Source organism: Sycon ciliatum, chromosome 7 (genome assembly GCF_964019385.1).
Source record: "Sycon ciliatum chromosome 7, ocSycCili1.1, whole genome shotgun sequence".
Lineage (NCBI taxonomy): Eukaryota > Metazoa > Porifera > Calcarea > Leucosolenida > Sycettidae > Sycon > Sycon ciliatum.
The window spans coordinates 8,053,975-8,066,258 of NC_088649.1; the positions used below are offsets into that span (position 1 = coordinate 8,053,975).

Consider the following 12,284-nt stretch of genomic DNA (forward strand, 5'->3'; position numbering starts at 1 on the left):
TTACAGGCTCGTACTCACCTTTACAGGCTCGTACTCACCTTTACACTCTCGTACTCACCCTTGTCCCCTTTTCTAACCTTTTCTTCCGTTGGCCTGGGTAGCTAGATTCGCGCTTTAGCACATTCATTTCCATAGCTACCCAGTCCCTTGATAAGCTCTGACTTTTGACATTTTCTCTCTCTCTCTTTCCAACGAATCTATGAATTTTGAACCGTGTTCATTATGATATTATTATGACCTGAGTTGAGTTTTGGAGTTTGTATTTTCAAGCTTGTGTGCTCATCTGCCAGTCAGTGTCTTTAAGAGTGGGGTTCTGTTCATTTTCGGCAACACGAATTGGTTTCTTCTTGGGATTCAATTGTACGGGGAAAGTGCAATGGAAGACCGGGAAAACAGCGATCCCCAACGAAGCGATCAAGAGGATTTAGTCAAAGATGAGGACAATTGCTGGAGCCAAGAAAATGTCGATCGAGCAGTTCGTACATTTGTCTCTATTTGTCTTGGCGAGGAACGACCATACGAGTATAATATCAACCAGCAGAGAGCGAGGGACGCGGATTCCAGGGAACAAAGGGTGCAGACTGCCACCCTCAATCCTCTTGAAACTCAGTCACATGTCCAAGCAAGTGCCGGAGATTCCCGAGAAAAACATACACAGGGACTGTGTGGTGACGATTCCAGGACGGCTAAAAACGACTACACAAAGGACAATTCAAGGGGCGCTGCTAGCCGGACAGTTTGCGACCTTGGACAACGTGGACACTATGTGAAGGCAGTATGTTTTCTCTATAATGAGGTTCTAAACACATGAAACTACATTCAGTGGGGGGGGGGGGGGGAGACTCTCTGTAAACGGCAAAAGCATAAGAACTCGAGTTTGTATTTCAATTATAGGAAGAGGGTTTGCTCCTTACACCGAGATCGGTGTTATACATCATTTAACTATCAGCTTCGATGAACAAACTGCGAAGGGACGACAATTTTACATTCGCAAAAACAGAACAAGCTGAACGGACCTGGGGATATTGTATAGAAACACTGTATTAATAGTGGAAATATTGTGCAATAACAATGAGAAAAGAATATGCAATCTTGAAAATGAACAACGAATCCAACAATTTTTCGTATGCCACTCAACAGGAATCATCGTTATAGCAATGAACAATGAAACAATAATGTGCTTTTATTGAACACCCAACATGTGCCACATTGTGACATCACTGAAGGATACATATGTGATAATAACAATGATCGTTAGAAAACGCACGCTTTCACATTATGTCCAAATACAGCCTCCGAAGTTGGGTGGTATAGGAGGAGTATATACCTCGCCATGCAGTTCCGCAACGCCAATGCCATCTGTTCGCCCAGTCGGAAGTATCCCAGGTTTAGGAGTTCCTTCGGAAACTTCAGTCCAAAAAGAACCTGCTCTGGAAGCGATGTAAGTCCGAGTAAATTGTTGATAATATCAATTGTTATAATTAGCAACACTGTAGAGTATGCTAAGATCTTGAATGTGTTTGTATGTTGCTTGGAAACTGTGTCGTGTTGGGAGTAGATGTGATGAAGCACATTGTCGTTCATGAGAATGACTGTAGTATACTGATGTATTTCAGAGGGTCATTCTGCCTTGTCAATGACGTGCATAATTGTTGAACTTCTTTGCAAGTGGTGGATTGTTAATCCTGACATTAATTCGAGTGTTCACTTCCAGGTGGGTTAATGTGTGTCTGACTATATCAGTTTCTGGCTAAACAATAGGGGTGGGTCGTTTAATCATGTCCCGTAGCCATGCTGTTGTCCAAAATTGTAAGATTCGAATACCAATTAGTTCTACTTGTTGTTGTGTGGTAGCAACTTGTATCCAATGGTTCTTCCACGTGCACAAGCATGAGGTATTGTCCCAACTATGCGCTTAGAGTCCTTTGAAAAGGAACAAAAGCTATACTTTTGTTTACATTTGTTTCGTCCACAGCGGTACTCAGATTAACGATCAGCAGAAAGAACTTTGGACAGAAGTTATATCAGGCTATTCTAATGATGCTGATATGCGTTGGGGTCCAGAACAAACCAGACAGTTACACAGCTACCTCCACGAAGACACCCCTACCGCACCGTATACATCCGATCGCTGCCAAAACAAAGATACACAGAGTCGTGCTGCAGAGATTTTTGCTGATATGGCGGCATGGAATGTCTCAACAGCTAAGGTTGCTGCTGCAACAATGAACCCGTATGATATGAGATCATCCACAAACACGTTCATTCATCAAAAGGCCTACAAAGAAGGGACGAATGAGGCAACACCCGGTATATCTGGTATGATTAGAGACGGAAGAGACTCATCTTCAACGTTTTGTGCCAATATTCATCGAGCACCGCCTGGACAACTGCTGATGGAACCGCCAACATTTGCATCTTTAGCCAGCCCTCCGTTTGATGCTGAAGGAATTTCTGAAACACGAAGGAAAAATACGGCAAAAGAAGAGCATGAGAACGTGAGGCAAGTTGGACGGGGACATAATATCCGACAGGAACCTGTAGGGTCTACGGCTGCCACTACGGTTTTAGATCAAGAGACGCGCTCTATGTCTAAAACATTACTCAAGTGTCGGTATTGCCCGAGAGAGTTTTGTAAGGGATCCAGACTTCGTGAGCATGAGCGTGTTCATACCCGACAGCGAACATTCAAGTGTGATGTATGCAGCAAATACTTCCCTCATTCCAGCAGTTTACTAGTGCACCGACGTACTCATACCGGTGGGAAACGATTCACGTGCAAGGTTTGTCAAGCATCGTTCACGGCATCATCTAGTCTACATATCCATGAACGGAATCACACAGGTGAAAGGCCTTACAAGTGCGAGACATGTGACGCATTGTTCAAGACATCTTCCGAACTACGTTGCCACACACGTATTCACACAGGGGAGAGGCCTTACAAGTGCGAAAAATGTGAATTATCATTCAAGCATTTGTCAACTCTTCGGGTTCATGAGCGTATTCATACTAGAGATGGGCCTTACAAATGCAAGACATGTGGAGCGTCGTTCACGCGGCTATCAAGTCTACATTCTCATGAACGCATGCACAAACTGGATCGTTCCTAGAGGAGCAAGTCGCGTAGATCGTATTGCAACAGACCAGGAAATCGACCTGATCATGAACGTGAATACAACAGAAAAAGGTCATTCAGGGCACTTGCAATGTCGTGTCCTCATGCCCGAACGCATACAGAAGACAAACCCCATACATGGATTGTGCTCAAACATCTAGCGCTAACATTTACTCTATGAGCATGGGATTACATATACATATTGGAAAGCTAGCAGTCCAATATTTAGGTGTATGGGTTACTTGTTGAAAGTTTACACCACACGAACACATTCATACTAAAAACGATCAATCGTTGCATATTGTACTAGGCTTGTGTACATCTCCTTGTTTGCCCTGTAATACAAATCACACTTTTGCCTATAGCAACATCCCATCTTATGACCATCCTGCTAAAAGTCAGACAAATTGGGTTTTCATAACAAACAACTTTGTTTCTAGCTTACGTCTCGTCATTGTCCAGTTAGCAGTACGTAATACATCGCAGCATACATCTATCGTAAATCAGGTTTTGTGAATCAATTCTTCCACGCAATCGCTTTTTTAGAGCTCTTTATTCATCATGTGCTCTCCAATTTTGCTCTCGTACAAATCCTTCGAAAACACTTTCGAAATCTCGCTTTACCACGTGTACTACGTGTTTTTTCGAGGATCCTACTCCGGATTCCAACAGAGAGCTGTTTGGAGAGTTTGATCTACTGCAAGAGAGATCTAAAGATACTTTCAGCTCTGAATAACAGAAGGATATTAGGTAACAGAAGATCAAGTCCCCATCACTTGGAAATACAGCCCTGCCTGTGGATAAAAATATCAAAAACTCCATACACATTGATTTCATTTATTTTAGTGTGGCGATTGCAGGGTACACCTTGTTGATTCCTTCTAGCAGAGCGCAGAATGACTAATTAAATTCAATGACTTTTGATAATAAAGAGAATACTCTTCACCTTTTTTATTCCACCTTCCTCTTGCAAAGGTCAAAAAGAATGGTTTCACCAATTATAGAAACATACGTTGTAACGCTGCGTTTCATGCACGTAGCTAAATGCTAAGGCAATCATCAGACAACTAATGCTTTTGTCGCGGGATAGCTTGTTCTTATTGTGGGGGATACGCATGGGCATGTAGAGGAGGTGTGAGCTATCAATGCAGGGCATGCATGGAAAGAGCGAGTGATAATAATTACATCACTGGATGGGCATGCGCAGTAGGCGCGAACTATGCATGAAGCGTGCACCTTCCTCTTGTGTAGATTTCCACTTCATAGTTCTCAGCTACACTAATATCAAACAATAGGAGGACAGAGGAAGTGTTTTTACTCAGAGTTTCACGCGCTAAGCGATCATCAGAAAACAGTAATTGGAAATCTGGATCAGTATTGGTTTATATACTCACAAAGCAAAGTGTAAATAGTGGCAGTGCAAAGCGTGAATGACAGCAGTGGTGAAAGGTGACAACCACCGGAGCTGGTTGTCTCTTACTTAATTAGGTGATGGCTGTAGATGGTTTAAAGTTCCGAAGGTAGTACCTATTCTCATGGCGACACTTCGATACAAGCTCACTCCTTTTGTTGAGAGAGAGGTGCTTGGGTGCTTGCGCGATTGCCAATTTTTCTGCCAGGCACAGGTTGCACCTTTTGCTTTTGTTGCTGTAGGCCGCTGCTCTGCGGTGTACCGCCCATTGAATGCTGCATGCCTTCCCTTCATCCTTTTTGGTCCAGACGTACTGCGATAGGCGGGTGTCCTTCTCGTGTTGTCTGTGGCGGAATGAGGATTGGTGGTTATAGTAGCGTTGTTTGAATGTTGTTGCTGTTAATCCAGTATATTCCTTCTTCTCCATACCTGCGGTGACTCTTGCCTTCTATACGATGCCCTCCGTTAGACACGCTCCGTCCAGTGGACACGAGTCTTTCGCCCGACAGTTACAAGTCCTGGTATCGTTGTCACCTCCGTTAGCTTGTTTCTTGGGTCGCATAATCGTGTTATTGTGTTGCTTGATGATAGTGGCCATATTCTGCATGCAACTGTAGCTAACCTTTACAGAGTTCCGGTTGAAGATTTTGTTGAGGCTTGAGCCTTTGGGGAAGTGTTTGGCCACTAGCTGGAGGAAGCGATGTCCAACGTTGGTGGCGACGTTCTTGCTAAATGGTGGGTTGAACCATATGATGTTCCGAGGGCGATTCCTTTTTTTCTTCTTCTTTGACTCGTCCGTTTTACGCTCGTCAAAATACTGTACGTTCTCCCGGTATCCACTCTTCCTCAGCGCGTCACTGTAGATCGGAGTCGCATCTATGAAGACGTCTTCATCATTGGAAATATCTGTTAGTCTTCTGCTGATCGATGCAGGTAGGTTCTGGATGATTGTAGGTGGATGGTTTGACTGGCAGTTGATGTGCATCGGCTTGTCGTTCGGTTTCCGGTAAGGGCAGTACTTTCCGGTGGTCAGGTCCAATGTCACGTCCAAAAAGTCGACTCTCTTCAGGTTTGTCTGTATCGTTTTCTTCAGTCCGAGGTTCTGGAATATTTTGTTCATCTCCTTTCTTATTCGGTCAGCTTCATGTCCTGATGCATTCCTGAACACAGCCAGGCCGTCGTCGCGATACAACCCGACTAATTATCAGTAAAAACTGCACTTATGTTAACCTGTATTATGTCAGCGCCTATTGACACTATGTACGTCAATTATCTGTACATGTATCACACTGACCGTATAGTACTCAGCAGTTTCGGTTTTCTTGTATTGTTGAAGTCAAAAGGTGACAGTTCGTGTGCTTTTGGACTGTTTTGATATATATTTTCTTTCTTTCCTATTTTGCAGTTGCATGCGTATTACTATTAGCACCTCATTGATCCCGCTCGTTCCGCATTCTTCATTCCATTTGGCCTAGGCGAAGACTAGCCAAGCTTGCTTGGCGATGTAAACGTGCAAAGGCTGATAATAGTAATAATTAGTTCGTCCAGTCAGTGCTACTCGCGTGCCAGTCAACACAAAGCGACCGAGCCAACAGCTTTTGTCGAGCATTGACATGAAAACAAGGGACTTTTGCTGTTGGACTATGTTCGGGATTGCAGGAGGTAAGTGTGAAAGATGCATAACTCTCCATGCTGTACGGGGGCGTATATTTAAACGGCTTGCTGCCATTGAAACACTCCTAGGACAGTTTGTGGTGGCTCCCAGCAGATCAAGCAGGAAATTCAGCTCATCTTACCTCTGCCATCACGGTCTGTTCCGAGTAGCGTTCCAGGCACGTTCGCGATCAATGGCCGCGTGTCGTGATCCACGAAGCGTCATCCTACATCACAGTGCAGGCGGTCTCACCTTGCATCTTGCAATCAAACTCAAAGACTGCGCTCAGGACTTCAGTCCCTTTTGCATCAACAGTCGCACAAAGAAATATTGTTGGCGCAAGGAGAAGCTTGTCATTTGGAGTGACAAGTGATCACGGTTGCTTTTCATTGTCAGAGCCAACAATACACTTTGTTCCGCGGCCTTAGTAGTGTTGGAGTAGAAATTGCTGAGGAGACGTCGCGGAGGGGCGAGATTTCCTGCGCAGGTATGACTTTGGCCGTATTTCAGCATGGTCGAGTGGAAAAATTCCAAAAAGTTTATTTCAAGAAAACCCCAAAAGGAGGATGGGGGACATGTCCTCAGCCCTAGAAGAGGTGTTCTACTATCTGCCTGTGTATAGTTCTGGCCAATTGAGAACGTAGCTGGCTGTTTTGCCAGCGCTTTCAAGACGATCATTTGTGGAGTCAGGGGGTGATGGACCTCGTCTTCTGGGATCCTGTCGTGGTTAAGCGGTACTGCTCCAGGAACTCTAAGGTGAGGCAACGGTGGCTTAATGGAGTTTTGTTCATAGCTTGTTCGTATACGCTGTGGCGTGACTCGTTCCGGGACCCTTAAATAACGTGATATTTCGGCCATTTTTAAGTTGTACGCAAATTTCAAGGTTCCATTCAGAAACAATTTCAAGGACTTTACACAATCGATCCACACCTCAAAGGGAACCTACCTGCAAATTTCGAGCGAAATCGGAGAGATCCACTTGGACACATACTTTGGTATTCTCAGACATGCTCTCTTAATTGGGAGAAAGTAGCAATCAAGCTTGCGATTAGGAAATGTTAAACCTTCAATCGTCATCAAGTAAACCATCGTCATGATCAGCTGGTATGGCTACCATTTGCGGTTACTACAAGTACAAACATTTGGCGTCTGGAGGGAGACCTGGCAAAGTCATGTACAAGTTTGTGAGTCCATAGGGACCATTAGCAAGCCGTGAAACGTCAACGGGAGCGAGTTCATCAGACCGCACGTGAAACACCACGTGATTTAGAATTAGCTTCTTGCGTTTACAACCCGTCTACGCTAGTCGGCTGCTTTCCAGTTTCAAACAGCTTTCTGATCATTTTTACTGGCAATGATTTTTGCGAACTTTTTCTTGAGAACAATTCTCAGCCTGACTGACTTTTACCCGAATGAAAGTGAAAGAAACCCCATGACAGTCACATCGCCGATGGATGGGTGCAGCAAAGGGTTGTGTTCACTATGTCCATGCCAAAACATTCTCCGAAAGACTTTACAATGGAGCTAGTCAGTTGAGAATATTTTAACGTTTCGGAGCAGGAGCCAAAAATGAGCGAGCAAGCTGAAGCTTGTCTTGAAAAGGCCCTATGTTTGGCACTGTGGTTACCCAGGATCCTGTTCTGTGTCATGGTGGTAAAAGTTATGCCAAAATCAATGATTCTGCTGGTTGTTTGGTACGTTTCGAGATCATAATTATTTATTCCAACAGGAATTGGTGAGACATTTTGGAAATTTCAGAAAAATCGCAAAGACAAAAGAGGCGCGATTTACGGTGGTATTCTCAGTATCATGGTTGAAATTACACGCACTTGTCTAAAACCCACTCGTTGCGGTCATGACGAGTAGACACCTCCGAAATCGTCAAACACGAGTATGTTTCGCGTGGTCGGGACGGGACTCTAACCCAGCTCCCCTTTCGCGTTGCCGTTTCACGGCTTGCTAATAGTTCCTCATATCTGGGCGTAGTGCACCACGTAAAAATAGCTGGACTCGTTTTTGGGAGTGGCGATCACCCATACCTTGCTCCAGTGAGCCGAATGAGAATCGTTCAGTGTCAGACGTGTGTTGTTGGGACACGGACGGGTGTGGACCGCCAAGCCCTTGGATATGATTGTATCGAAAATTGACTGAGTACGAGATCGATATAATTATTTAACAAAGGCCGATTAAAAACCGAGGCGAAGCGGAGGTCTTTCTCAATGTTTTAGCAGTCAAAGATAAGTTTTCAAATATAAGAAGTCAAATCTTAAAGCCTGCAGTCAATTTTGCTTAACCTTCTCGCCAGCAAACTATGGCTATGCACAGGAATATCTAGCAGACAATCTTATCTTCACGCACGCTCCAACAATGCTCTAATGTATCATACAGCAATGGGCTTATTCATACTACTAGCCGTGGAGGTTTATCTAGCAAGAATGTTTTAATATAACAGAGCCTAGGAATGGACTTGCACCACAGCATAGTATGGCCAACAATGTGACCATAATGTCTTTAGTGGAATAGAAGGTGGACAACGCCAAGCGTATGACAAGCTTCCAATACACATACAGGACTGTGTCGGTAAATGCATGTAGGAAGGAGGATACCTGATGTCGCCTGTTCAAGCAGCATTGCTGAGTCAGCGGGTATTGTGCAGGTAGGAAGCAGGCTACCTGCTATATAGTACTATCAGTGTTCCAGCGTTTCCAGCACGACAAACACCTAGCGAACTTCCAGCAGCAGTGTGAGTCATTGTGGCTCATGGAGGTGCAGAAAAAAGGCGAGGCCCGTTGGCCGTTCACAACGTTGCCTACAACCCGTGAAAATGGTGAGTCTGCATTGAAGACAAACGTGTGAAGAAGTGGTTGATGCTCTGCGGCGAAGCTCCTGGAGTCGGGTTTCACACCCAAGATAGGAGTCAGTTAGTTCGCACGTAGGGTGCGACACGCAAGTCCGAGCGCAATGTGTGAATGTAGTGGGTTTGATTGCTTATACCGCCTTAGGCCTTTACCTCCACATCTGTACAAAGAACAGTCCAAGAGTGTTAAGGGAAAGTGGTGGCCTAGGTAATGGATTACCAAACAAGAATCATTTTGTTCGGAGTAGGCATGGGGTACCCTGTGTCAGGATTTCGCGAAAATAGTCACGCCTTACTCAGTCTATGGTTATGTAATGATGGGTCACTGCATCTGTAAGGTCACTAAAGGCTGATGCAGAAGGATATTTTATTCCTGTAACAGTTCATTTAGTGATACCGTGAAATCAAGTGGACGATTAGGGTAATAAAATCTCGACGCTCTATGGCGTGAAATTTTAGCTTTGAAATGTAAGAGATTATTATTATTAGTGCAATTAGGAGTATAATCGATGCAGACATGGCCAGACAACAACGAGTTCATGGAATTTTTAAGGATTTTTATGTTATTCAAAATCTCTTCCTTTGTTGTTCACACTTTTAATTAATTATGCTGTTATAATGTTCTATTGTTGTACACAGTACCCTCAGTTCCGATACTATTCACTGATGAGCGGAACACGAAAATCGATTTTGAATAACATAAAAATCCTTAAAAATTCCATGAACTCGTTGTTGTCTGGCCATGTCTGCATCGATTATACTCCTAATTGCACTAATAAAATTGCTTTCTCCACGCCGACTCATTATTATTATTACAAGTATTATTATTATTTTAGAGGTTTGCGTAATAGAGATAAAATATGTTGTGTAGCAAAAGTATTACCTCGTTCCGCGTGTGCAATTCTGATTGCCGAGAAGTTTATCATTACCAAGTGTGAAAGAAGGTCGCATAATTTGTCACGTGGGCTTTTACTGACTTACCATTGAAATACCATGCGTCACCATCATGATGATTTCTGTTCCCTAAAGTGCTCAATCTGTCTTTTACTCTAGCTTTGTTGGTATTCTCGTTCCGCTAGTAACGTATAGTTCATCCCTTACTGTACTGCAGTTTTGGGTGAGAAATGGAAGATGGGGAGGAGTCGATGTCGGGCTGCAGTGTGGACTCTAATGAGCTGCCACCAATGCCACCATTAATCAGGATAAAAAGGAATTTATTCCTTAGTGGGAATTCGTCCAAATATGGCACACCTTCTGCTCAGACAACTTCTGAGTCACCTATCACAGGCGGTCGTCAAAGTATGCAGAATGCGGCAGCAGACGCATTGCCCCACTTAGATCCAGAGGACACGCTATCTTTCCACAAAGACGATAGTTCCGGGGCACCGACTGTACGGCCTTTGACAAGATCAACGAAGAAAGAAAGTAGTTCAGCAAGTTATTTAGCTCATTATGGATGTGGTGTATCATCTACAAGTAGACGTGGACAAGTCTGGCACGATAAAAGGAAGGACGCTCTGCCGGGAAAATCTTTAGAATTGAGATACGGGTAGTAGTAATGCCGACCCGGAACAGCCTGGACAACCAGTGCTGAAATCGACAGCGAATACGTCTTTCTCCAGTTATCCGTTTCATCAAAGTAGAATTTCTGAAACGAGAAAAAAGGAGACATCGGAAGAAAGCGATGCAATCGACATACAACGAGTTCGCGGAAATGTTATCAGACATCAGCCCATTGGGTCACAGTGTACCGCTACGGTTCTAGATCAAGTAAAACGTTCTATGAGTAAAAACCTTCACAGGTGTCAGGAGTGTTCCAGACAGTTCAAGAGAGCAAATGATCTTCGTCGCCATGAACGTGTTCATACTGGAGAGCGACCATTCAAGTGTGATGTATGCAGCAAACGCTTCTCTCTGTCTGGTAATTTACTAGTTCACAAACGTGTTCACACTGGAGAGCGACCATTCAAGTGTGATGTATGCAGCAAACGCTTCTCTCTGTCTGGTAATTTACTAGTTCACAAACGTGTTCACACCGGAGAGAAGCCTTTCGCGTGCAAGGTTTGTGAAGCATCGTTCGCGAAATCATCAAATTTACGTGATCAGGAACGTATTCACGCAGCAGAGAGGCCTTACAAGTGCGATACATGTGGAGCATCGTTCAAGCTACTGTCATGTCTTCGTCGTCATGAACGGATTCATACGAGGGAGAGGTCTCACCAGTGCAAGGTATGTGGTGCGTTGTTCCGGCGACAATCAACTCTACGTGCTCATGAACGCGGCACGCATTGAATTGTCCCTTGAGGAGCAAAGCATGTAGATCGTATTTCTACAGAACAAGACATCGACAATAAGCAGAACGTAAACCTACTAGATACAGCCATTGTGTGGAATATTTATCTGGGTGTCCTCTTTCCCACACTCATAAAGAAGACAACCTTCATACATGCAATATGAGCAAAATTCAGTCTCGTATTCAAAGTTACTGCATGAACATGCACTTCACATACAGGCGTGAAATCCAGTAGATCAGCAGTGAGGTGGTTACCTTACCTGCAGAAATGTTTAACCGACACGAACACATCCATAAGAATGATGATGATTGTTGTCTATTTTACTGAGTTGGTGTTAGCCATGAATTTAAAAGTCAGGTCTCTGCCTATAGCCGCAGGTCATTTTATAACCAGTCTGGTTGCTTATAGAGCTAGTAAATTATATTTGCCGTTTTGTTTGTTTTTGTTTTGCGTCTCAATACTGTCAACAACATTGAACAAATCAGCAAGGACTGCAACGGTAGCCCAAGAGACCACAACAATTTCTCTTGTTCTGGGCAGCTAGTGCACTAGAGTTTCACTTGTGAATCGATATCTTGACGTACAAGTAGAAAATGAAGAAAATTGCAGTCAAAGATTTCAGGCATTCATTGCAGTTATAAAATCAAGTATCGAAAAACGTTGCTTTTGGTGCACAGCCACTGCCCTTGGGCACCTCAAAAATGCATGATTCAACCGCTCATGCAACAGAAGTACGAAGTCGGTCGAGAGTTGGATGACTTAGCATTACTAGGAAATTCGGATTGCCGTGTGAACATAGTTGGTTTGGAGGCTCTGTGTTGTTGTGGGCAGCAGTGAACCCTCGTTCTTGTACCTTATTTCAATCCATTTTGAGGCGATCTTTATTTTGCCCAATGTCCAAGGAACCTGGATGTAACTGTCATAGTGGGCGACCAAGGTCCTCTCTGGGATTG

At 44.0% G+C, this 12,284-nt stretch overlaps 1 long non-coding RNA gene across 1 annotated transcript; it reads left to right on the plus strand.

Annotated features, from left to right (window-relative positions):
• Positions 1–201: 201 nt before the first annotated feature.
• LOC135820614 (uncharacterized) lies at positions 202–2,188 on the plus strand. The gene is made up of 3 exons (XR_010554139.1): positions 202–775; positions 1,293–1,441; positions 1,976–2,188. It is a non-coding gene; the product is annotated as an uncharacterized LOC135820614 (long non-coding RNA).
• The last annotated feature ends 10,096 nt before the right edge of the window (positions 2,189–12,284 follow it).